A 25,543-nucleotide genomic window follows, 5' to 3' on the forward strand; every position below is an offset into this window, starting at 1 on the left:
AGTCCCGATTTCCTTCTTTTGCAAAGATGAGGCAATAGCTACATATACTTAAAGTAGGATTAGATATTCCTGGGTACTTGGATTTCCGTGGGACACAGACCTGCCATCCAGTCCTCAGCTAGCCGCAGGAACAAGTGATCTCACAGGTGCCAGCGTGCAACCTGATCTTGGGCACGTCACAGAATTTCAGTTAGAAATAATAAAACCAAACAGAAAACACCAGCCAGCAAGGAAAAAAATCTGGGAGTTATCACCCCTGTTGAGATGCTAGAACAAAACTTACTTTTGTAGATCTCTCAAAATAGAGACATCTACCCAATAGAGACTCCCCATGGATCTGTAATGTCTAAACCCAGATCAAAGCTACTTTCTTGAGGTTTAGCAGGAATCTACCGAGGTAGGAATCATTGCAGTTTTTTTCCTCCTGCTCTACTGCAGCCTGTGCTTGTGCCTGGTGGCTTCCTGCCAAGAGCCAAGAAGGTTAGCAGGTTTGATTCCAGCCTCCTTGCTCTTGGTAAGGAACTTTAAAGTTTAGGTTAAATATAAAAGAGGCAGATTTCCAATCGCCAAATTTCAACTGGAGTCATTCAGTACCAAAATAGGTTTTATACTTCAGTAATTCTTTTTTCCTGAAGCACACACTATATAAATGGTGTGTTCCTCAGCAATGGCATTGCATTTTTGGTTTTGCCTTTAAGTTAGAAAAAGACCTGCACCAGCAAGGTTCTCAGAGATCCTTCTGTTGACTTAAACTGAGCTACTCTGATTTAAATTCACTTAATCTAAAAACTGACACCAGAAAATAAAAATATTCACCAATTCTTCCCCTTTCCCTGCTGGGCAACTGCTTCTCGGACAGCCCCAGCAGACAGCAGATAGCCTGGGCTTGGGGGTGGCACATCTCTCCAAGCAGAGCAACAGACAGTCTTCCACTTCTTCACCTCGAAAGCTTGTTTTGTAGGAAAATAAATCCACCTATTTGCACCAGAGAATACAAATTTTAAGGCTTATATCACTCTGGAGCACTCCTCCTGTATCCTTCATAGTAATGGCTATATATTGTTAACAGCCTGCAAACCTGCCTGTGTTGGGCAGGGTGGAAAAACGTAAAATTGGTAACATGCAAGTTGGCAGGGTTCCAGTTGCTCTGGGAAAAATAACTATACATTTCCCAGTTCTTGTGCTCTTAGAATGGAAGCACAGTTATGTACTTATGCATGAGGTTGAGAATATTACATATCTACAGTACTCATCATATAGAGATGAATGAACGGATAGCGGTATGAAACTGATGCCATACTGCAGTTTTGTCTAGGCACACAGAGACACGCAGGCATGCTGCATTTACGTTATCAAACTGGGGGCTCTGCCTTAAATTGTCTTTTAAAAAGGAATCACAGGATTCTACCTACCCCTCCATTAAAATTTCCACACCTTCCTCCAATTTAAAAATAGAAGAAAGCAGTCGTCCAGCATAACATCAATAATTAATAAGTACAGCATGGTGATCTATTTTAGGGACAAATTTTTCCTCTTTCCTTCTCGAAAGCACAGTACCAGTATCTAACGCCAGTCCATCAGGCAGGCTCCCGGTGAGCCTCATGCAACTGCCCCAAGAAACCACGCTGCTGGCTGTTTCCAAAACGATGAGAGAAGGAAGAGCTGAGTTTTGTTCTGAGGTTTCTAGGGGCCTTAGTCTGGAAATAGTTTAAAAGAAAAAACAAAAGCAAACCAACAAATTATGTTTTTCTTACAAAAAAAAAAAAAAAAAAAAAACAACCACCACATCTGCCAGGTGTATTAACAAGTCACATTTCAATCTGACAGACATGGAAGACTCGTAACATAATGACGGGTAAAAGACTCATTAAAGACGGGGTGGAGGAGAAGGCTGCTGTCACCACCTCAAGAATTCCCTGATGTTTTTAGCATCTACCTTTCTTTGTCTGTATCTTACCTTCTTTGACAGCAGTTTTTACCAAATCCACAGACGGAAGCATCTTACACGTTAATTCACTTACTGCCCTGGAGGGCCAAAAGGAAAACAGCATCACTTAGATGGTATTTTACTTTCACAAATTTTTGAAGCACAATTTTTTGAGAGTCAGGAAGAAGCATTTCTTTCACAATTAGTGGCTAAAGCACTGAAATGCATATGGCACTGTTTTATTCATGAACTCTGAGAACTCCAACAAAACTGAAGTGATTTGGTTATCCATTATTTGCAGGAGGGGTACCACTCTTCCCCTTCCCGGTTAAAAAGCATAGTCTGGACACCTTCCTGGAAAGGGCAGAAGATGGCTTGAGTCATCCTGGGCCAAGAAGGAACGTGGGCATGGATCTTCTGCCTCCCCACAACGTGCACTGACCACGGGGTCACTACAGAAGAGACTGTGAGGAGCGAAAGTCTTGATATTTATGAATGATTCCCAAATCTGTCCCCTTCATTTTAGTGATTCTTATTAGAAATGTCCAAAGTGGGTACTGGAAAGTGTTTTTTGGTTTTCCTTTTAAAATTTTGCACAGGAAGGGGTGTGGGGGGCAGGAGGGAAGAGCTAAGAAACTTTCCTTTCATGCCAGTCTGGACGAAATCTGTATTTTCATTTTAGCAAATCCTCCTCACCATCGCCCTCAAATCATTTACATAGACCTCCACGTTGCCAGTGACCGCTCCCAAACATCAGGGTGTTACTTTTGTCCTCTGGCTGCATGACTGACTGCTTTTCTCAGCTCACTGAGCTGCGCTGCACAGACACCAAAGCAGAAGAAAGCAAAGCACTAGGTTGACACTGAAGCAGAATTCATCTTCAGCATCAGAGAAGCTGACATCTCCCACTGCACAGCACTGGCTCCAGCTCACCTGGTCCTGTCAGATTGTGCACCCCAAAAACCTGCTTCCATTCATGTTAGTTACCCATAAATCATAATATCCTACCAGTAAAAAGTTTTATGGAAAAACCCTACCCTTATAGCCTGAGGGAGCTGGTATTTCCATTGGTGAGTAATTCAGCTTCCTAAGGGTGAACCAGCCAGCCAGGGCAAGGAGCTGTTCCAGAAAGACAGATGCTGTTCTGGTGCTAGGTCTCAGCACACATATATCCAATGCGCAAAAGCCAACGGAAAAGGAGGAGAGTACAGAAACATCCTGAACACATCTCCCACGCTCCAGGGCAGGCGGTCTGCAGTGTGCTGAGCATCCCCCCAGCAGCACAACTGAGCCTTGTGTCCCCCCTCCATCCCTAAGCCCACCCCTTCTCTCCAGCTTTCAGCATCACTGCTATCATGACTCGCAACAAGAACCTGCTATTACAAAACTGTCTGAGCAAACTTCTGGGCTGAGGCTGACAGTTTCTGGGTTATTATGCCAAAGGCACAGCACAGTCGACATAAGGGTAGATATCGCTCAACAGCGACTCTTCAAGCACAGTCCAAGTACAACCCCGGCATGTATTCCCCCCAGTGGATGGCAATCAAGCCATATTTTCTGTTTGCTCATCCTTCCTGACCCAAGCATTAGAGTTCACAAAAGCCCAAAACACGATTTGCTGTTAGCACCTCAGCAGCAAAACAAACGTGCTTTGAAAACACTCAAGCAGCCGAGTTAAAAAGAATTAAAAAAAAAAATTAAAAGAAGAAAGAAAGAAAGAAAGAAACTTGAATCAATATTTGAAAACAAACCAGCCTGGAATTTCTCTCAAAAAATCTTATTCTTAGCACAATGGGATGCAACTTAGCTAGCTGAACAATTTTCCAAATACATGTTAATAATAAAACTTACTTTCACACAGGCATCATATTTTAAGGAAGGAATTGAAAGCCTGGGAATTCATGCTGATACATGTGACAGAGGCCAACCATGAGGGTTAGAAGCAACTAAAGATGCTCATCCACAAGCTGTCTGAAAGAAAAACATCTCCAAATGATTCGACTTCTTGGCAGACATACCATACTTGAGACCAGGTTTTATCTGTCACTTAGAGAAAGACCTGTGGGTGATGAGTATTCAGGTCACACACACCTTTTCTGCAGCAACCCACAGCACAACTATTCAAGTGATAAACACTCACGTCACAGCAGAAGTCGGTGGCAATGAATAATGCAGGAGATCCAGTCACTCTACCACATATCATACCCATGGGATATGGAGGCAGCATTTTAGCTTAAGTCATCCTTCCCCCTCCAGGGCACAAGCACGCTCTTTAGTTATTCCGTTTCCACCTCCTGTTCTGCACATACATTAACAGGTCAAACCCAGCAAAACAGGATGAGTCCTTGCAGAAGAAACAGGGACACAAACCAAAATGCAATACACCCTCTTACAAGATCATGTTAAAATATTACATCATCTGCTCAACTCAAGAGCTCCACAAACCAGAGACAGTTTTCCCAACAAGGTAGTCTTTTGTTCACATTTCCCAAGAGATGTACTTTCCCACCATTAAGACAATAATTTCACAAAGCATTAGCTAAACCAGGATAAATTAAAATGGAGCTACACTCAGCCTTAGCTTGTAACCCTGCCTGAATGAAGGCAAGTTATTAAAAGTGCACTGCAAAACTGAAATGAAATCTGAATTTGCGAGTCAGCTCCCTTTTAAAAAGGCATCTTTTTAAAGCATCTGTGCTCTAAGTACAAACTCTCCCAGTAACTGACTTCAGTTATTCATCCCTACTCTGGAGTACTATTATCACTGTATAACTCTCCCCAACCTCTCTTGATATTCTCCAGTACTTTCTGGCCTGTGCTGCACCCAACAGGATGCTCCATCTTAGAGCATCCTTGACACCCGCCATGCCAGGGCAAGGCACAGGGCTTACAGCATCATGGGACAAGATTCTCAGCAATGCCAGCTTGGCTTCTCTGGCACTCTCTGCCTTTCAGCATCCCGCTTAGCCAACCGCTCTGCCAGCACTGCTGGCCTTCATGCAGCTTTCACGTTAGCCTAGGCACCTCCTCACACTGCAGGTTTATTATGCCATTAGAAGGGTGTCTTTGTCTCACATCTGCGTTGTTTCATACTATCTCTTTTACATTATTTTCATATATACAAGAAAATCTATATAGGAAAATTTGTCCAGCAGGACGTCAAATTGCATTCATTAAAGGTCAGGCAGACTCTCAGACTGCATGGTTAAAATGAGTGCACTAAAAAAAGGCAGAATAAAAGGCTCAAGTCTCTCTCCAGTTTTAGTCATAATCAATTTTAATGATGCTGTGACAAGACCTCATAATTTTGGCTTGAAAGCCAGCTAAAAGACAATGAAGAACTTTTAACTTAGGCAACATGTGCCAACAGAAATCATACTGATACTGCACATCAGGACAACATATACAAAACTTTTTGCACAATAGGTGCTTAGCTGTAACAAAGGATCATCTCCTCTACCTTACACGCCTCTGGCATTCTGGTTCGGGAAGGAGCAGGGGGAAGGTGGGAATAAAGTTAAAAATATTACAGCACATTTTTTCCCCCCACACTAAAAGATCTTATGCAAGCCTATGAAAGGTTTGGAATAGATCATTACATATGTGCTTAGTAGAATTAAGGCAGAACCACTGTTAGAAGTAACTATCAGACCTGTCCTATCTCCGTCACATCAAATATAACAGCTGTTGGGGTTTTGGGGGGTTTTGGTGGTTTTGTTTAGTTGGGTTTGGGTTTTTTTTTTTGTCCTTTTTTTTTTTAAAAAAAAAAACAAAAACAAAAACAAAAACACAACAGGGTCAGCAAGTACTTGGGACATTTCTTGCTCAGAACAGCTGGTGGTTAATAGAAAAAAAATCCTTATTTAGCTTATTCCTTTATTAATCATCTTTGCTGGCTAGCTGACTCACCATCTAGGGTTGATCTCTTAAGGAAGTAAAGCAGATGAAAAATACGGCAGCTGTGGTCTCACAATTCTCATCAAGAGAAAGATATCTAAATAATTTATTTTTTTTTACTTATGACTGCACTTCTAGTGCTATGCAGTATTTTCTCAATTCCCTACCTCTGACAGGGAGATCTATTAACGGTGCAATAACCTCATGAAGAGAATGAGATTAATTTCCTGATCATCTTCAAAAAAAGCATACATCTTCCCACCATGTCATAAAATCTGCTATGAGGCTAAAACCTCTTACCTAATCCGTATACTTTTAGTTTGGTTGTTTTTTTTCTTTTTTAAACCAACTTGAGGCCACTGGTAGAAGAGATCCTGCAGTTGCTCCTGAGAAAATGCTGACTAACTATTCTGGCAACAACAGGAAAAAATATGCTTTCCATGGAAGAGAAATTAGGAAGATAGAAGATACAAAATCATCAGCTACAGAAAGGTCACAAGAACCACTACCTAAAGAGCAAACTCCAAGGATGGCTGTCAGGTGACAAGCAATTTGGTACTTATATGCCAGAGATGTTACTCCTGTATCATACATTTGCTTCCTGTGTGGACCAATGACTTCCCATTGTTCTTAGCATGACCTCCGGCTTCAGAAGAGCGTTGACTACATCTTTGCCTTAAGTTACACAAAGCTTTCCTCAACCATCCTATAGGCTTCGAAAGTTTATTCCCCTAAATTTAGCCATATTCTATCCTGCAACACACAAGCATATTCTTAATTAATCTGAAAAACCCTTTCTGACAATTGCAGATAAAACATCACGTCCAAAGAACTACATGCTGTAGGACTGCACGTTTCTCAGTAATGACTTCTGCTCATGTATGACTATACAGCCAAGAAATACAATACATACTCACAAGTCCGATGCGGCAATTATTCATAAAATAAAAATCCAAGATTTTTATTTATTTAATTTATTAAAAAATATAAATGAAGTTGCTTGATTAGGAAGTTCTTTTAAAAGACAATCACTTAAAAAGTGTTTTATTTAACAAAATAACAACAATAAGGCTGCAGATTAATTAATAACTATATTGCTATGCCCAAAATATGCTCCTTTAGATTCTTTCCAAGTTCTCCATTTCTAAGGCTTTAATACCTAGATTTTTATTAGCAAGTGTTGTGCTTGTTTGTTTGGTTTTTTTTAAATAAGCTCATACACATACACACGAGGCAGATATGTCTGTATTAAATCAAAAAGTCTCTAGATGAATTTCCTCTTGAATTGGAAGGAAGTTTTCCTACAGGACGTCACACATATTTAATTACACTGCCAAATGGTTATATTTACACTTCATGTCAATACCAAAAAGTCAAACTACAGAAATTAATATGTTGCTGCAATATTGCTGAGTCTTCACTAAAATACCCTGTACATTGCTACAACCACTTTCATTAAAACACAGGAAATACCATCTCAGAACAGACCCGATAGCAGCTATTACCAGATGCTCCAAAAGGAAGCAACAAAATTCACCCTAATAATGTTCCCTCACCCGAGCTCACTTATATCCCTATCATTTCTGGCTATGAATTAAAACCTCCTGCCATCCCCTTGTTTTAACTAAGCCCTCAATTGCAGATAATCACATTGATTTTTTTTTTTCACCCCAGTACATTGAATTTTTTTTCCAATTCATGCAGAACCATCCACTCCAGTAAGAAACTGAGGGGCATCATACATAACCACAGCGAGAGGGATCTCATCTCTCAATGCTGTGCTCCCAGAGTAAAAAGAAGTTAACACAGGATAAGACTCTTTTTTTCTTCCCCCCAAATAAGAGATTGCCCTGGATACGCACTGCAGTGCTTTGTCCTGCGCCCCCAAATTGCCAACACACCCACTCATGCTGTACCAAGAATGCCAGCTATGTTTAGCATTTTGCTTGGAGGTACTGCAGGAATCTAGGGTCAGCAGTAGCCACAGGCAGTCAAATTTACTCAAAACAGTTAAGTTAATCAATACAGGAAAAAAAAAAAAGGAACTTCTTCAACAGAGACAGTGGGGCTTGATAGCTTCTTAAATGAGTACTGATAATGACTAGAAGCACAAGAGCAATACTGACTTGGACAGGAAAGTTCTGGAGCTGTCTGTGTATTGATCCTCTCTGGCTAAACTGTGACAAAAGATGCAAAGTATTATGAAATTAAAAATTAAAAAGAAGGTGCTCTACAACAAGAAGCGAAGCATGTAATAGATAGAACAAAATGAACTGAATTACTGATGGAGAGGTCTCAAGGAAGCCTCCAGTAAATCAACAGGAATTTAGCCACTAATTTTACTGAACCTAGATTGAGGTCTGTGCCACAACTGAAAAGTAAAATTCAAAACTTTTCTGGAACTTACAAGTATTTTTCCTCACACATGCCACCTCCAGGAGGGCTGGGAACCTGTTAAGAGTACAAGTGCAGAGTTACAGCTCGAGGGAGAAAGTCACTGACAGTCACACCAAGGTTGAACACAGATGGCTGAAATGGGACCACCTGAAATTCAAAACATTAAAACTCTCTACTGGACCCTTCAAAACCTAAACGGTGCCAGAAGTTGCTAGAAAGCAGTATGAGAAGTGAGCATCTACAACCTCAGCTGAAGTTCACAGAAGCCAAGAAGAAGAATTCCCATTGTTTCCAGTTTACGTACCTAGGAAGCTGGCTGTGCTCAGAGCTACTGGGGGAGAACCACCGGCTCCAAGACTTCCTGCTAGAGATATAAGCGTGAGTGTGTATGTGTATATACATATGCATAAGTACGCATGCGGATGGACACAGGCACACATTTTAGATGCCTGCAAGGCCAGTCAACTCGGAGTCTTCATTTAAAATCAATTTATTCCCATACTCAAAAGCAACAGTGAAATTCAGTATTGGTATCAAGCACAGTATAAACTCGAAATACGCATGAAGAACATGCTGGAACTGTCTTTAACTTCACGCAGGAAGAACTTAAATGGAATAGAGAGTCCTGGACTCAACAGGTTAAAACTCTTGAGTATGAACAGGCAGTGCTCACCTCAGCTTAAGGAATCATTTCACACACATTCAGCTGCAGAAAGTAAAAGTCAAAGTTGCTGTTCCACAGCCAGCAGAGTGAAATGCTTCATGTAACGGTACGGTTTTACATCTACGCAGGTTTAAGCCAACTGTCCCTTTCAGCAGCAGTTGGCATTTAGACTGGCTCAGCCACCTCATCACCGCGACACGGTCACAAGGCTGAATCTTCTTTGAGGGGTTACTTTTCAGCTGGGTCCTCAAATTGATCAGCTTGGATAGGGGGCCACAAGGGTGCCAGGGAGGAGGAGAAGCATGTAGTAACAGCTTGAAGATGGACAGACACCCTTTAACACTTGCTGTCAGCAACAGCTTTTAAAAACATTAATTTTGGAACAGTCCAAAGCAATGTGAAACCATATCCATAATCTTTCACCATGCCTTTAAACTTCATTGAAAGATGTCACATCTGGCACATGCAACAGGCCAGGAGCACCGCCAGCACTAATGACTCAGCTAACACACGTAACCTCACCAGTGTGCTCAACTCTTATCCTGATCACTCTGTGTTTTCAGTGTTGTTTCAAAATAGGAGGGGGGAAAAAACAGGAAGAAAACTCATTGGGGTCATATCTGAAAATTACAGAAATCCACACGTGGGTTCGTATAAATTTCAGATGGGACCCTGATCTAATTTCAGCACAGACAAATAGGTCCTCCTCCTCCTTCTCTGAAGGTCCAGAAGGAGGATAAAGTAGCTGACGCAGGGACAGCCCTGCTCCCTCCTGGCCACCTGGGAAAGGAAGGGAAAGGTGATCCCAACATTGGTCAAGCAAAAGTGCTGATCCCGCAAAGGATCTAGAAGTATCTGGCATATGCTGCCCACAGTAACAAACATTTTTAAAGAGGCGCCTTTTGTCAGAAACATCAGTCAGGCTGGGCAATACCCAGAAGCCCCGGGAGCTTCAGGAGATGCAAGAGGTGGAGCACAACAAGCAGCAACTGGGTTTCACTTAGAGAAACATCACAAAGTCCCTATACTCTGGATACCTGGTGAGAGAAATATTTACCTGACAAAGAGATGCCAGTGTTCCTGCAAGTCAAACAGTTTCTGCAATAGTTATTAGAGTAAAAATAAAGATAAAACTTGAGAAAGCACCAACACTATAGTTCAAAGGCAACTGAAGTTTAGAAAATATAACAGAAACCAGGGAAGCGTTCTGCATCCCTTCCTAAGGGAGACAGACAGCGCCACAGGCAAAGGTACTTTCAGTCACAGTAATATAAGCATGGTCTTAAATCAATGGAGAATGCTTTGGTTTTGTTTTTTTCTGCAGGGAAAGCCTTGTTCATAGCAGTCATTAGCAGACAAAACCTGTTCCCAGTGAAATCAGTGTGCTAGGATTCCGCACCCTGTTTCCATAATTAACACCAGTGGGTTTTTTTAATATTCCTTTTCAATTACATATACATTTGGCCAGGTCTTTACCAAATCTTTAGAGAAACCAATGCATTAAATAAATAATTTTTAAAAAAACACCACACACCTTTCATACAATATGCCAAGACAGATATGTGTCTAAAAACCTGATTTGAGAGGATGCCTTAAAATTCTCAGTGCGTTCGTGCCAGTCGTCATCTGCCACCTGATTTCCTGGGGTATTTATTACCGATCATCTTTCCAATTAATCCTGTTTCTGTCTGTACTAGCAAGCAGCTTGTGAACTCCACCTAGAGATAGTCTGCTAAAAGAAATTTAAAAATCAAATCTATTTCTAGTTATCAAAAATAAAATCCATAATTAGTATAGCACAGGCATACTGCGGTATGTTTAAACCTTAACACAGAGGATTATTAAAAAACCCAGTTGCTGCCATTCAACAAGGATTCCTAAGTGACAAGCTTTGCTGCTCATCTTTTTGCAAGATTACTGTGTCAAACCAGCAGAAAACACATAATACTTTTAAAAGCTCACCATACTCAATGAAATACTATTCTAGAAGATAAGGTCCCAATTAGGGATACCTATATGCAAAGTGTACACTGCAAAGGTCATTGATTGGCAGCAGACCACTAGATTACAAACTACATCCTTCTTTGTGGGTCATCGTACAGGCACACGAAGATTTATGTTCAAATTTAACACAATCCTAATGTGGCTGGTACAGTCAGCAAAAACAGAGCTTTCAAACCTAATGGCACGGGGTAGCTAAGTTATGGCAAGAGCAAGTTATTTGACTATGGCGCTGCATTAGCTGAGAATGGGGTAGTCCACCTCACACCTAACGAAGATTGCAACCCGAAGAGACACTTCCAGAGGGCTGACAGACCAAAAAGCAGCAGCAGCTTATTTTCCCACTTCTATATAAGAAAGCAGTGATAAGGAAGAGGAGAACAGTTAACCCACAAGCCGTTGCCACCTTTTTCACAAGAATGCTTTAAAAAAAATCCTGTAAAGCCCCAAAAATCCGTAACTGGGCTAATTCTGTGAATCCTGAAAAGAAGTCACTGTGCTTTGTATAAGCTAAGCAAAGATTTCTATGATGATGGCACATGAAATGGTGGAGTTCAAGACCCTTAGGGCACCAAGGAGGGTGCACAGCAAGCTCACTACCCTGGACTTCAGGAGAGCAGACTTCAGGGATCTGCTCAGTAGAGTACCATGGGATAAAGCCCTGGAGGGAAGAGGGGCCCAAGAATGTTGGTTAATACCCAAGGATCACCTCCTCCAAGCTCAGGAGAGACGCATCCCAACAAAGAGGAAGTCAGGCAAAAACACCAGGAGGCCTGCATGGATGAACAAGGAGCTCCTGGACAAACTCAGACTCAAAAAGGAAGCCTACAGAGGGTGGAAGCAAGGACAGGTAGCCTGGGAGGAATACAGAGAAACTGTCCAAGCAGCCAGGGATCAGGTTAGGAAAGCTAAAGCCCTGGTAGAATTAAATCCAGCCAGGGGTGTCAAGGGCAATAAGAAAAGCTTCTATAGGTACGTCGGTGATAAAAGGAAGACTAGAGAAAATGTGGGCCCTCTCCAGAAGGAAATGGGAGACCTGGTTACCCTGGATATGGAGAAGGCTGAGATACTCAACTTTTTTGCCTCAGTTTTCACTGGCAAGTGCTCAAGTCACACCACCCAAGTTGCAGAAGGCAAAGGCAGGGACTGGGAGAATGAAGAACCACCCACTGTAGGCGAAGATCAGGTTCAAGACCATCTAAGGAACCTGAAGGTACACAAGTCCATGGGATCTGATGAGATGCATCCACAGGTCCTGAGGGAACTGGCAGATTAGATTGCTAAGCCACTATCCATCATATCTGAGAAGTTGTGGCAGTCTGGTAAAGTTCCTGCTGACTGGAAAAGGGGAAACATAACCCCCATTTTTAAAAAGGGAAAAAAAAAAAGGAAGACACAGGGAACTACAGGCCAGTCAGCCTCACCTCTGTGCCCAGCAAGATCATGGAACAGATCCTCCTGGAAACTATGCTAAGGCATATGGAAAATAAGGAGGTTCACTAAGGGCAAATCGTGCCTGACAGATTCGGTGGTCTTCTACGACAGGGTTACAGCGTTGGTAGATAAGAGAAGAGCATCGGACATCAACTACCTGGACTTGTGCAAAGCATTTGACCTTGTCCCACACAACATCCTTGTCTCTAAATTGGAGAGACGTGGATTCGATGGATGGACCACTTGGTGGATAAGGAATTGGCTGGATGGTCACGCTAAAAGAGCTGCGGTCAACGGCTCGATGTCCAAGCGGAGACCAGTGACGAGTGGCGTTCCTCAGGAGTCGGTATTGGGACCGGCACTGTTTAACATCTTTGTTGGCAACATGTACAGTAGGATTGAGTGCACCCTCAGCAAGTTTGCTGCCGACAGCAAGCTGTGTGTGCGGTCAACATGCTGAAGGGAAGGGATGCCATCCAGAGGGACCCTGATAGGCTGGAGAGGTGGGCCCATGAGAACCTCATCAAGTTCAACAAGGCCAAGTGCAAGGTCCTACACATGGGTCGGGGCAATCCCATGCACAAATACATGCTGGGCAGAGAATGGATTGAAAGCAGCTCTGAGGAGAAGGACTTGGGGGTGTTGGTTGATGAGAAGCTCAACATGACCTAGAAATGTGGATGGGGTTTTGAGCAACCTGACCTAGTAGAAGATGTCCCTGCTTATGGCAGGGGCATTGGAACTAGATGACCTTTAGGTCTTTTGCAACCCAAACCATCCTATGATTCTATGAAATAAAACAGACCCCAAGAGAGGAAATAAATGCCACCTGATTCATCTGGCATGTTTCCCCTGTCTCAGGTGCAACGGACACCAATCCTCCTAGACCGGCGACGGCATTTCCTTGCCAGGGTCACATCCACTTCCCTCTTGGTAAATAATACTTTGAAGTAATTTCAGTTCTGCCATGTATGTTCTGATGGTTTATTTGTAATTGCTTATGCTTCTCAAAAAAAGAGACACTATCAGGTTAAAAAAAAAAAAAAAAAGACCCCAAACCATCTCTTTACTTCACTAATTTTGGGACAGATCAATGCTGACATTAAAATAGACAAAAAGACTTCTGAAGGGATATCTTTTAAAGACGACAGCAATCCTCTTTCCCTTCAAATTAGCATGTTATTTTCCAAAGCCAGGTCACTGTGGTGGGTTGGCCTTGGCTGGATTCCAGGTGCCCACCAAGCCACTCTATCACTCCTCCTCTTCAACTGGACAGGGGAGAGAAAATTCAACAAAAGGTTCAACTTTTCCCTTCTTAAATCTGTTATCACAGAGGTGCTACCACCATCGCTGATGGGCTCGGCCTTGGCCAGCAGCGGGTCCATCTTGGAGCTGGCTGGCATTGGCCCTATCGGACATAGGGGAAGCTTCTAGCAGCTTCTCAGAGAAGCCACCCCTGTAGCCCCCCTGCTACCATAACCTTGCCACGCAAACCCAGTACAGTCACAGTGGCTCGACAGACCAAGGTGCCGCCAGGCCTCCCCAGTGGCCCAGGCTGCAGCCAGCGCGCGCTTGCCTTCTCCTGCCCTTTCTGAACTCCAGCACCATTCAACAAGTTAAAAGTCAAACTGCGCTTATACTGTGGATAGTCTAACCAACTACTTCAAAACTTTAGAGTTTAACCTACACATCACCGTGAAACAGAGGGCATCTGCCTGTAAATACAAATACACAGCGTAGCATTCTGCCTTTTCCAAACATACACTGCGTTTTCTCTCCATCTGTGAGGAAAGGTTTGGTTTTAATAGTGACTAAAAATTCTGTTGTTTACCATTTTTCACTAAAAAAGTACAACTGTTGCTTTCAAACTAACATCAGTTTTCTAATGCACAAAACGCGACCGATGGTATAATTTAACCCAATTTAGACAATGCCTTCGTACCATAACAGTTTAAAATACTGTACTGCCTTCACATACTTATAACAAATGCATTTCCTTTAAAAATAACTGTTGAAAACACTTTTCTTCCAATTTGCCTATTACACAAGGAAAGCTTTTTCTAAATTTTACTAAATAAAATAACAGCTAGAAACTAAATCTAAAGAAATCACATACACACACCTTTTTACTGCAGACCTTCCCCATGACGCAGAACGTAGCTTATTCACCCATATACAGATACAGTAGGGCCCTGTTCAGAGTAAAGGTGGCAGTCAAGTTTTATGCAAACAGAAAAAACTGATGATGATTACTGGAGGTAATGAAACATAAGAACAGTGACTACAGTTGAAAAAAAGACAGATACTGTAGAGGCTTTAAACAAGTTATTTTATTTCACCTGATAGTGCTAAAAGATTAGATTCTTCTTTGGCTCTTAAAATTTGTTTCTCAAGCCTCTATCTCTGCTTTAGAGACGCAGTTTAACACAGTAAGAGAGCAGACCTGGAACGCCAATAAACCTCAGATTTCCTTAGGCTGAATCACCCTCTCAAGTACCGTAAAAGGTAAATACCTGCAACCATGCAGCTGTGTGAGGTGTATTCCTATTAGTTAGGTACAACTTATCTCATACTTACAGGTATCTGTATTTTTTTTTTTTTAATGTATCAGTTGAACCAGCGTCACTTACAAGACTTCTTTAAATATTAAGCTAATGAAAAATCATAGCCGAGGCTAAACGCAAGAGACTGGAAGATCAAGGATTTTATTTTACTACTCACGGTGAGAGGGGCCTTGTACAAATTCCTTAAGCTCACTATAGGATGGTTTACAAACCCATTAAAAACCACAACAACCACAAGTGGTACCCGTGGCTTCTTGACAGGTGTGTTAAAACAACCTGGAAGAGAGAACCTGTAACATCCTTTACAAGTGTATTAATAACTTGTTTTGACACTGCTTAGAGACCCTCTATTGAGGTATATCCTGTGCACAAAACACGGAGTCAGAGGCGCTCTCCTCTCCACAATTTCCAAACCTTAGCAAGGTACAAGAAAGTGATAAATCAGTAAACGAGACATGATAAGAGCCATGCAAAACCAGAGTCACCTATTACTCACAAATAAGATTATCTCAACAGTCAGAAGAGACTCAGACTAACCATTTCTTACAGCAAAGCCCCTGCAAGATAAGATGGATCTTCAGGAATTGAGCCAAACCTGCCCACACAAGGCAAGCAAGATGAGTGAAGAGCCTACTGTCACCTACTGCTGTAATGCAGCTTGCTGCCTAGAATCACACATCTTCTGATATTCTTAACTCCTAATTTCCAGGACAGGAGAGGCTTGCTGAAAGTCTGAAAAACATCTCCAGAGCCACTGACAAAAGATAATATACAAGCACACATTATCATCAGTAAACCTAAGGTATACTGCTATTTTGTGCTCTTATAGTTTCCTTCATTTCAGACAAAGGTAAGGCATTTTATAACAACAACAACAAAGGCAGCTATATAAAGGTTGTTTAAGTGATAAATGAAGCAGCAATTTATGCTAACTAATAACAAGACAAATCTACTGTATCAGTTTAACATTTCGAGGGATAAGAATAAACAGATAATAAATACCCACATTTGAGCGAAGCACAAAGCTAATGTTAAGATTAATCTTAACTCATAGAAAACTCAAGAGTCTATAAATGGTCCTGACCCAATAACATTTCTTCTAAAGCAGCCCATTTAGTTACTCTGTTTGGTGGAATGCAACTGTGAACAACAATAAACCTGAGACTGAACAATTTACAAATTACGGGATAATGTATATATCCAAGCCCATGACTGGAGCATGTAAGGAGCTATCACTTTCCTAACAGAGCTCGTCTTTCGAGTAACTACTGCACCAGCGCACTAGTGATCAACACTGCAATCCACAGAAGCAATTCCCAACAGCAAGACGCCTCAAAACAGGGTAGTTTTAACCCTCACTCATTTTACTACACTATGGTTGAGTTGTGAGCAAACATGTAGCAAATTAAGTCAACTTCTTGTTTTAGATCAAGAAATAGCAAAAACAGCTCAAGATTAATCACTTGTTAAGGCATCATGAATCACAATCTTCCCTTAGCAATTGCAGGAGATGATGCTCAGTGTCTTACAGGATATAACCAGATCCTATACAGGACAACATCTACGACAACTAAACAAGATTATCAAAATGCATCTACTTATACAGGCTTTTCCAAAGCATCTAACACTGATGCAAAGTTCCATGAAAGGATAAATCTTCCATGGTGAAAGGGAGAGACCTGAGCTCATGCACAACATCTTAGCTCTCCCTAGAGATGATGCTGGTGCAGCGTACCCAACTGCAAGTACCAGCTGTCAGAATAGCTGTCAAACGCAATGACTGATTTAAACCTGATCCCAGCTGCAGCAGTCTTCCTCAGCACAAAAGCTTTATACTGCCAATGCTTACACTAGAGAAGTATTAGAAACATTTCTTCTCAAAGTCCATTCACGTTTTGCAGCACTTTTCTGACAGATTACTACAGCGTAGTATGTATCTGATGCGTGCAAAACTCAAGGACAAACTGGTGTCAAAGGTTCTTACGCTGGCAGTGCCACAGAACTGCTGCAATTTAAAATGAACAAGGAAATTGCACCATGTAATCAACAGGATAATTAGTGTATATTTATTTTGTCAGAGGAAGACAAACAGGGTGAGTAAAAAAGGCTCAGTAACCACTCTGCTGCTGGAGAAGAAGCCAGGTTCTCCAGGCAAGAGGCAATTTCTCACAGTACTATTTCTTGTGAGCATGCAACAGAGGTCAGCCTCTTCCTCACCACACCTGAAAGGAAACCCAAAGGACTAATACCTCTGGGAATTCATACCCACACCACAGTCATAAAGTAAGCAACAGGATTACAAACCGATCAGAAGCACGGACCAGAAACAGCAGCAACGGCAAGATACTAAGCATTCAAGAGTAGAAAGCTGCATTTTTACCTACTATGAAGTGCTGAATGGAGATGAATACCCACTGCGTTTCAGCGTCTCTCTTCAATTTGGCTAATTCCAATTTGCAAGAGCCCTGACAGATCACATCTCCCCTATCCCAAGAAATTTCTGATGTTTCTGAAAAAATAAAACCCAATGCACCCCAAATCCAACACCGCTGTGCCCAGTGAAACAATACAGCTATGCAAGTTCTGCTTCTCTGCAACCAGTCCTTCTCCCCTTTTGTAAGAAATGCTTTAATTTGGATTTCCAGCATGCTTCTGTTCAGCGGGGTTCCCACTTACCTGGTGGGCTCAGCACACCCTGAGCCTCCCAGACCACGCAGGGGCTAAGGTGAGGTTTCTCACACCTCCTGATCCTCCTGTGTCCATTCTGGCACCCATTTAATTGGGCAAGGAGCCTACACAGGGAACTAACCCAGCAGCACACACATGGGGGCAGAGGGAGTAGGATGAACCCAAAAAAAAAAAAAAAAAGCCTCAGAGCTGGCTGAAAGAAGAGGGAGGGCCACATCACACAACATCTGAAAAAAACAAACAAATAAACAAGGAGTAAGGACAGCCTCTTCTAGCAGTAAGTCACTGGCTTAGCTGTAATATTAATTTTCATTCTACTCAAAGCTATTTGGCTAAAAGGATGCTCTTCATTGTATGAGAACTCCTCTTCCAGAAAACCTTCTGTACCTGTATACACTCATCCTCTCTCAGTTTCAATTATAAATGAAGAAATTCAGTTGAAGCTCTTATTTCTGCAGCACTCAAAACTGAATGGCTTACACACCTACATGCAGTTCTTAAAACCACAGGGCTGCAAAGTTTGGTGATTTCACTTGACACTCCAAGTTATGATAGTTATAAAAATAAACAAATGCAGAAAAAAGCAGTATTGTTTCTCTGAAAGCAGCATAACTCCACCCCCCCATTCATCACCATGCTAAGGCATGTCCTGTGTACCTGGACATGGCTCATGACTAGTGCAGGCAGACCTCACATTGACCTCCAAGCACTCATTGAAGTCAGAAGCTGGGGACTTTTAAAATTTTTCACCTTTATTTTCTAACCTTCAGTTTAGAAATTCTGTGCTGTTTTGTGAATCTCTGTTCCTTTGAAGAAGGGAATACGGAAGAGCCCTTAACCTAAAAACGTTCGGATTTTGGTAACTGTTGAAGAAACTGAAAAATAAATAATAAATTTGTCAAATAATTAAATATTAAATGAGAAGTTCCTTTAGTGTGAGGACAGAAAGAAAAAGAGCCAATAGCTACAAGCAGTCAAACACCATGTATAAACCAGAAGTCCAAAAAAGCATACTATTAGTTTGCAGCTGAAATTATTTCAAATGCAATTAAGTATTGAAAGCTACATTTATATTAGCGCACTAATTACTTGGCAGCATTGTATCTAAATTCAACTTTATATTACACCTTAGTGAGAACTGCCTTCAATTTTGATGAGTTAGTGGAGGAAAAGAAATGCAACACCAGATAGCAGAAATCTAAGGAAAGAATTGCTTAGCTAAAATTCCACCATCTACTATTTTTGCAAGCATCTAAAAACACAGCCAATAGTCAACTGATATAATAGTTGCTGGATTTGCTGAGTAGGCTTTTTAGAAAGCAGGACATGGGAAAAAACAGAGCAAAATTGCAGATCCATTAAAATAATCACTTTGAGTTCAGATCAGTTTCTTATCATAGAAGTTTGGTAAAATTGCTACTGAAACAACTATTTCTCTTTTGGCAGGACATCAAGAAAACAGACTTGAAACATTATCAAATACCCACTGAATAATAAATATGTCGCCTAGATCCTTTTGACCTCAAAAAGAAGTGGTCTCAGCCATGGTGAACGATGCCTGTAGTATTCCTCCTCGCTTTCAGGGGTACATTCAGGCACCAATCCTCCACGGGAAGGGATCCGATTTCCCTACGGAGGCACCTCAGGCTAGGCACATTGGTCAGACCAGACCAGACTGACACAAAGGTGAAGCACCCTCCATGGCCATTTCTGCAGCTTCCACATCACAGAGCCAAAGGACAGCAACAGACCAGCACCAAGCCCACCAAATACCGACACAGTCACTGAGAAAGAACAGACCTCCCAACATTGTCCTCATGCAATATCATCCTGTTCATTAAAAAGGTGCCTGCATTTTCTGGACAAATACAGCAAAATCAAGAACATTGCAGAAGCCTCAGTGCTCCTCAGAAAAGCAGTGCCAACCACCTCGCCCAGCCAGAGCTGCCAGGGCAAGGTGAGAAGTGGGAGCAGTGAGAAGGGGGGGGAAATCAGGAAAGTGGCATTAACCTCCCCATCCAGAATTGCTGCCTGGTTTCCTCCAAACCTGCACCAGGATGTTAAGTAGCTATTGGAATGCCAACACCCAGAGAAGTACTGCACACAATTATCCAGTCCAACACCTGAACATGATGTAGGCGTGGGGACTGTATTTGGTTTAATTACACATGACTAGTAGAGCTAACTTAGAAACTTCAAAGAGCACAGCATCTCAGGAGTACAGCTATATTGCTTAGAGAGCTGTTGGGAAGCCATACCAGCTCAGATTTGCCCATAAAAATCCCCAGTTTGTCCAACCATCACATGGTACAGACGCTTTTTGGTTTCCCTCAGCTGCATGCTGATGTGAGGGCACAGCTCAGTGACCTGGCTCTGTAAATATGTAAATTTCCATTTTGCTTTTTAGATTCAGTTTTTAACTATCAGGAGAAAAAAAAAAATCCTCTACTTTGTAAAAATGCAAAACATTTTTATTCCTGTTACCAAGCCAAAACCAACACCAGATGGAAACTCATTTAAAATTCTTACATGCTTAGCTCTCTTTCTGCAAGGAGGTTACTACTACCAGCCAGCCCGCCCCAGGAAAAAGAAAAAAATAATAATAAAAAAAAAATCAATGGAATATGGAAGTGATTTACATTATATGAGATGACTGGAAACAGATGAAAACCGATGAAACCACAGTGACTGCATTAAAAAAAAAAAGTCTTAATATTTACTTTTAAAACAATGAGAAGTGGTAAAAATACCATCAGGTCCCACCAGATAAGACATGCATAATATGTGCTCCTAAGGACAGTGGGTAAAACCTGGAGCAGCTTTACTCTGCAACAACTCTCAGCTCCTAAAAGGATATTAGGTCAAACTGACCTGCCGTAAGTCAGACCATGCCACTTGCAGAGGCCAAAGACACCCAAAAGCCAGCTCGCCTCCATTCCCCATTCTTGGGCTATGCAACAAGTTGAGTGAGAAAGCCGGCCCAGGGGAGAGCTTGAGTGGCCCCCAGAAGAGCAGCACATTTCCAGACAAGACATCTTGTTGCTTCCTGAGTTTCTAGCTGCAGCTTAACGCTGGCTGCTGTGCATGTCACTGGGTCGCATTTCCCGCTGGAACTACAGAAACAGTTCTGTAGGTGGCTCACTCATAATCCATAAAATCTTGAGCATTTTGCAGCTCTTATAAAGAATGCAAAGCAGCTTTTTCTGGCCTCATTTACCACAACAAATTGATGTTAAAAATCACTAACTGAAAAGTTCTCTGATACTGAGAATACTTGCAAATAGTGTAAATACAGCACTTTTACAGCAATTTTATTCAGAATGTGTGCAGTTGCCCTTACTGATCAGTTACTACAGAAATCTGAACAATGCCATGTCTTTTTAAGAAAGCAAGAGCTGTGAAAGTTAAGCTATATTTACATTATTTGCAGAGCATTCTTTATTTAGATTTCTATGGTAACTGGTAAGTAAGAGGACCGCAGTTCATATTTTGAATGTTTTCATTCCCCATGGTCTGAAACAGCAGAATCACTACAACCCTTTTTTAAGTAGAAAGAAGCGATAAGGAAGCATATTACTGACTTGACTTTAGAGTCAAGCCTTTACTGATTAACTTGAGATGGAGTTCTTCTCCAGCACAGCAACAATACGTTCATTTAAGTTACCCTGTTTAATATGACTTAGTAGCAAAACCAGTCTGGTATGCATTACCCACCAGACAAAACTTGTCAAAATTGCATTTCTGCTGTTACGTCATCTTACCTGTCAAAATACAACTTGCGCGGAGGAAACAGGGACAACTTTGTTCTCCCTCTGGCCCACAAGGAATCAGCGACCAGATACGTTGTGAGAATCAGTACCTGCTGCAGGGGTATGGTACTGTTACCACAGGAGGAAGCATTGTTCATTATTAAGCCCCACCAATTAATTTGACAAGAGCGTCAGACAGCATACTGCAGTATACACTCACCCTACACCTCCAGAACAGCCTACAGCCAGGCTGGTCCCGCTGCAACTTCTGCTCGCTGTAAACACTACAGGGCCGGCACGAACAGCGCCAGCTCCCTCATCCACACTGCCTGTTTATGGGTTTTCCGATCGAGTCCTCCTACATACATACCTCTGGACTAATTTCGGGATAATAAAACATCAGGGAGGACAACATAACTGCTCTGTTTTGAAAATAAATAATGAGAGCTCAAAGAAAGTGTAATTTTTTTTTAAGGGAGAACTGCAAAGCAGAACAGAAATCTACCTCTCTCACAATGTACGAAATATGTCCATTTTAACATCAGAAATGTGCGTCATCTCAGGTACTCACTTCCCTCCTTTTGCCAGTCTTCATTTCTGAAGAGGACACCAGCCACAGACACCAGTTATCCTTTAGCCCCAAATATCCAAGACTAATTTCCAAAAGCATCAGAGAAATTAATCCACAGCGAACGACAACTGATTTCTATGGAATATTCCTCTCCCATGTTCCACGTACGGCTACTCTCCTCTTGGCATTTTGGCTGTCAGGGATGGTACCACACACCTACCCTCTGGGAGCTCATGAGCAAGTCTGCAGCAAGCACTTCCCAACAGGCCAATTTTTGCCCAGAGCATCGAGTTAAGTTTCTGGGAATCGCAATTCCTCCTTAGCCAAAGACTATTTTTATCAAGGAGAGAGGAAATCCTCCCCCCCGTCTGCTGCGAGTTTTATCATACATCCACAATTCCCAAGTGAAACTGCACAGGACTTTGAGAACTACCGCACTCCAGCAAGACTACTGGGGGTTTAGTAGTGAGGCAGCCCAAAAATACCCAGAGGAAAGGAACCGCTGAACACAGCATAGCGAGAGCCCTCCATTGCCACATTCCCCTTCCCATTGCCAAGATGCCAGACGCAGCAGAAGACAGCCAAGGCAATCACACTGTGCGTACCTGGAGCCATAGCTGAGGACCGCTTGGTCTCAAAAGTCATCTTTTGCTGAACCTGTTTACCACAGGACACAAGGCTCCTACCACCAAAGCTGGATCAGCACGGGGTCAGCCTGCATTCAGCAACACTTGCAATGGCACAAGCAGGACTTCATCAGCATCCCCGCAGCACAGGACCTCCATGCCCTCATTGCTGTCCAGAGACCGCACAGAAGACGGCGGAGGCGCTCCACCTTCAACTACCCAAAATATCCTTGAGCATCAAGAGCCAGGAGCTCTTTGCAGCTCAGGCAACTCGCAGAGCCAAAGTAAAACTGCAGGGAAACACTGGGGAAGGTATACTTTACTACTAGGGCCCCATGAATGGGCACCATTTTGCCTGGTTCCTCTGGGGGCCTGTAACTGCCAGCTACCCACTCCTTCCCGCCAACTCCCCCCCTCAAAATGGCGGTGCCTGAGCACAGACAAAGGCATCCTGTTTTAACGCACCACTTTATGGCAAAAGCATGAAATGGCAACACTAGGCAATAGTCCAAAAAAATAAAGAAAACAGAAGTTCTGTGGAACAGAAAGCACTTGCAAAGCACCGAGTTTCAGTGGGACGTGGAAGCCAGTGAATGAGCACTCAGTTTCACTGAAATGCTTACTTCAGACTAGTAAAGCATAACATTACACAGCGTAATAAATTTGAAAAATAAGAGCTTGTTAGATACAGCAAAAGTGGAATACATTTTATACCTGTGGCTTATATTCCTCCCTTGATGTCATAAATCCAATTAATTTCAACATCACTGAAGGAAAACGGAGTACTTCAACTTCCTCCCTGCCGATCTAATGCAGGTAACTAGCTTAAACAGGGAGAAATCACAAGTGCCCGCCATAAGACACACATCAGCCAGAGGCATGCTCCTTGCCAACGAAACTGCAGCATGTTCACCTCTGCACTTCCATACCAAGCCTCCTGGAATGCTCTTCACAGCAAATCTTTCCTTAGAAACTTCCCAGCATGAGCTTTGTTGAAATATCTACTACTATCTTCTGAAAAGCACGCTGCAAAGCTCTCAAATATTTCCTCCCTCCGCACTTGGACATGTTAAGTCATGTCTGAAAGAACCACAACTCCTCACCCTTTAGGTGGTACACTTTACTGCGTTCTCTCCAGAGGAGTTACTCTGAGGCACCCCCCTGCACTCAAATGACTTCTCTGCTTGTTTACGCTAGCTTAAAAATGCACCTCCCGTGCACTCACCACACTGCATGCTGACTAAGGTTTTGAGGCAATAGCAAACTTCAGTCCACAAGCACTTTTGTATGTGCTTAGACAAACATCTCTGGAGAGGGATAATCATTATATCCAGCTAATTCCTTTTTGTACCTACTGATTCCCAGCCTGTCTCACTGACCTTGGCTACAGCATCCTCAAGAAACATGACACAATAGGAACATCTCCATTCATCCCACACTTGATGACTAGACCCAGGCTGTCCCCGCTGCAGCTCAGAAAAGGCAGTAGTAGCAGGGAGATGAAGAACTGAAAGAGGCATCCAGAACCTTTAAAAACAAAAGAGATATACCCAAATGTCTAACCATATTTTGATCCAAAACACATAAGCCAGCAGCCACCCCACAGTGAAGAAAGTAGTTCCTTCTAGACAGGTGATATACTTATCCTACTTTAGCAACAACAGACCCAAGGACAACAACCAAGAGAGGCAGTTTGCAGAGCTACTGCACAGTGGGACGTGAGGCCACACTAGCACATCACACCTTTGGTTTTTTGTTATAAACGCCAAGGCTCTGTTTTGTGAAAGTCCAGACTGACCTCCATCACAAGAATGACAGGAATCCTCCAGAGCATTAGCACCCTTCCCATTAACAGATAAGGCGAATCACCCTCTTTGTGCATCAGCCTAAAATAGCACACTGTTAGGCAGGTCCAAGAAAGTTAGCACTGTCTTACTCCAATCAAGTAGAGCAGCCTTAACCCAGCAGTAGATGTCTGCTGGGTCTCCCAGAATCACAGCAGCATGAAGTGATGAAAGTCATCATCAGTGACGACAACAGCCAGGACAGTATCTCCCTGCTTTCAGCCCTTGTTCCAGTCTTCATCAACACAATTTCCTTCGCTAACTGGAAGACACACATGTCAATAAAGTGTCTTTAGCAGTCCACCGTCATATACATACACAGGACAGAAAAAAAAAAAATTCATTTCTGTTCATACACTTACAAGCCATCTTTCTGTTGCACAAAATACTGCAGTGTGATACTCCTATGCAAGGGTCCTTGCTTTTGAATACAAGAGGTGATGGCGGGGGGGACAACCCAAACCACAAATCTATGATACTTCTTTTCCACATATTACAGCACAGAAACAGAGATTTCCATAAGAGGAAGCACTGCCCATGCATAACAAAAGAGCTGTCATCCTGGCCACCTTGAGAAGTTCTGCAATGCTGGCAGGTAGCACTGTAATCCACGGGGGCTGCTACTGACAGAAATACAGCCAGCCGCAGAGCAAAATGCTCAGAAGAACAAGGAGGCAGGACTTTGGGTGGCTTTTGCTCTAAATGTTTGTAAAAGGACTAAGTCCTTTAAAACAACTCATTTCCTTTTCTTCTGTTTGCCACGTATTTTAGCTAGGTTTTTCTGTTTGTTTTGATTGAGCTGATGTTCCTGCTGTTCACCCAAGTAACCCAACAGCTTGGTACCTGAACTGCTCAGTACTCCTTCTGACATGGAGTTAATATGCCACTGATAATCAGTTGCTTAGAGTGCACGGAAACTATACAGACGCACCAAAAATCCCAGTGCAGTTCTAATGGCACCACACCATAAAAGGCCTAAAAAGTCCCTGGAAAAATACCTCTAGCTTCCAGGTACAATGAAAGCAGAGCACATGTGCACAGTGTTCAGCTGACCCAGCTAACAAATGACAGGCTTCTGTAAGTGAAAAAAAAAGTAAAGCCAGATTTAATTAACCACAGAACCCAAACACCCCAAAACAAAACCCCACATGAACAAAGCTATTCATAAGGAACATCGTAAG

General features: G+C 42.4%; 1 protein-coding gene across 13 annotated transcripts in view; it reads right to left on the reverse strand.

The window, feature by feature from the left end:
• Positions 1-25,543, reverse strand: part of APBB2 (amyloid beta precursor protein binding family B member 2) — a 204,682-nt gene that overhangs the window by 132,485 nt on the left and 46,654 nt on the right. Inside the window, exon 3 of one of the 13 annotated variants that reach the window (XM_087736241.1) lies at positions 8,232-8,275. The exons of the other annotated variants lie outside the window; for them this stretch is intronic. The gene's annotated coding sequence lies outside the window, so the exon portion shown is untranslated. The remainder of the gene's footprint in view (positions 1-8,231; positions 8,276-25,543) is intronic. 13 annotated transcript variants of the gene reach the window in all.

This window comes from Nipponia nippon, unplaced genomic scaffold, assembly GCF_047370975.1.
Source record: "Nipponia nippon isolate SJK-2023a ecotype South Korea unplaced genomic scaffold, ASM4737097v1 scaffold_6, whole genome shotgun sequence".
NCBI classification, from domain to species: Eukaryota; Metazoa; Chordata; class Aves; order Pelecaniformes; family Threskiornithidae; genus Nipponia; species Nipponia nippon.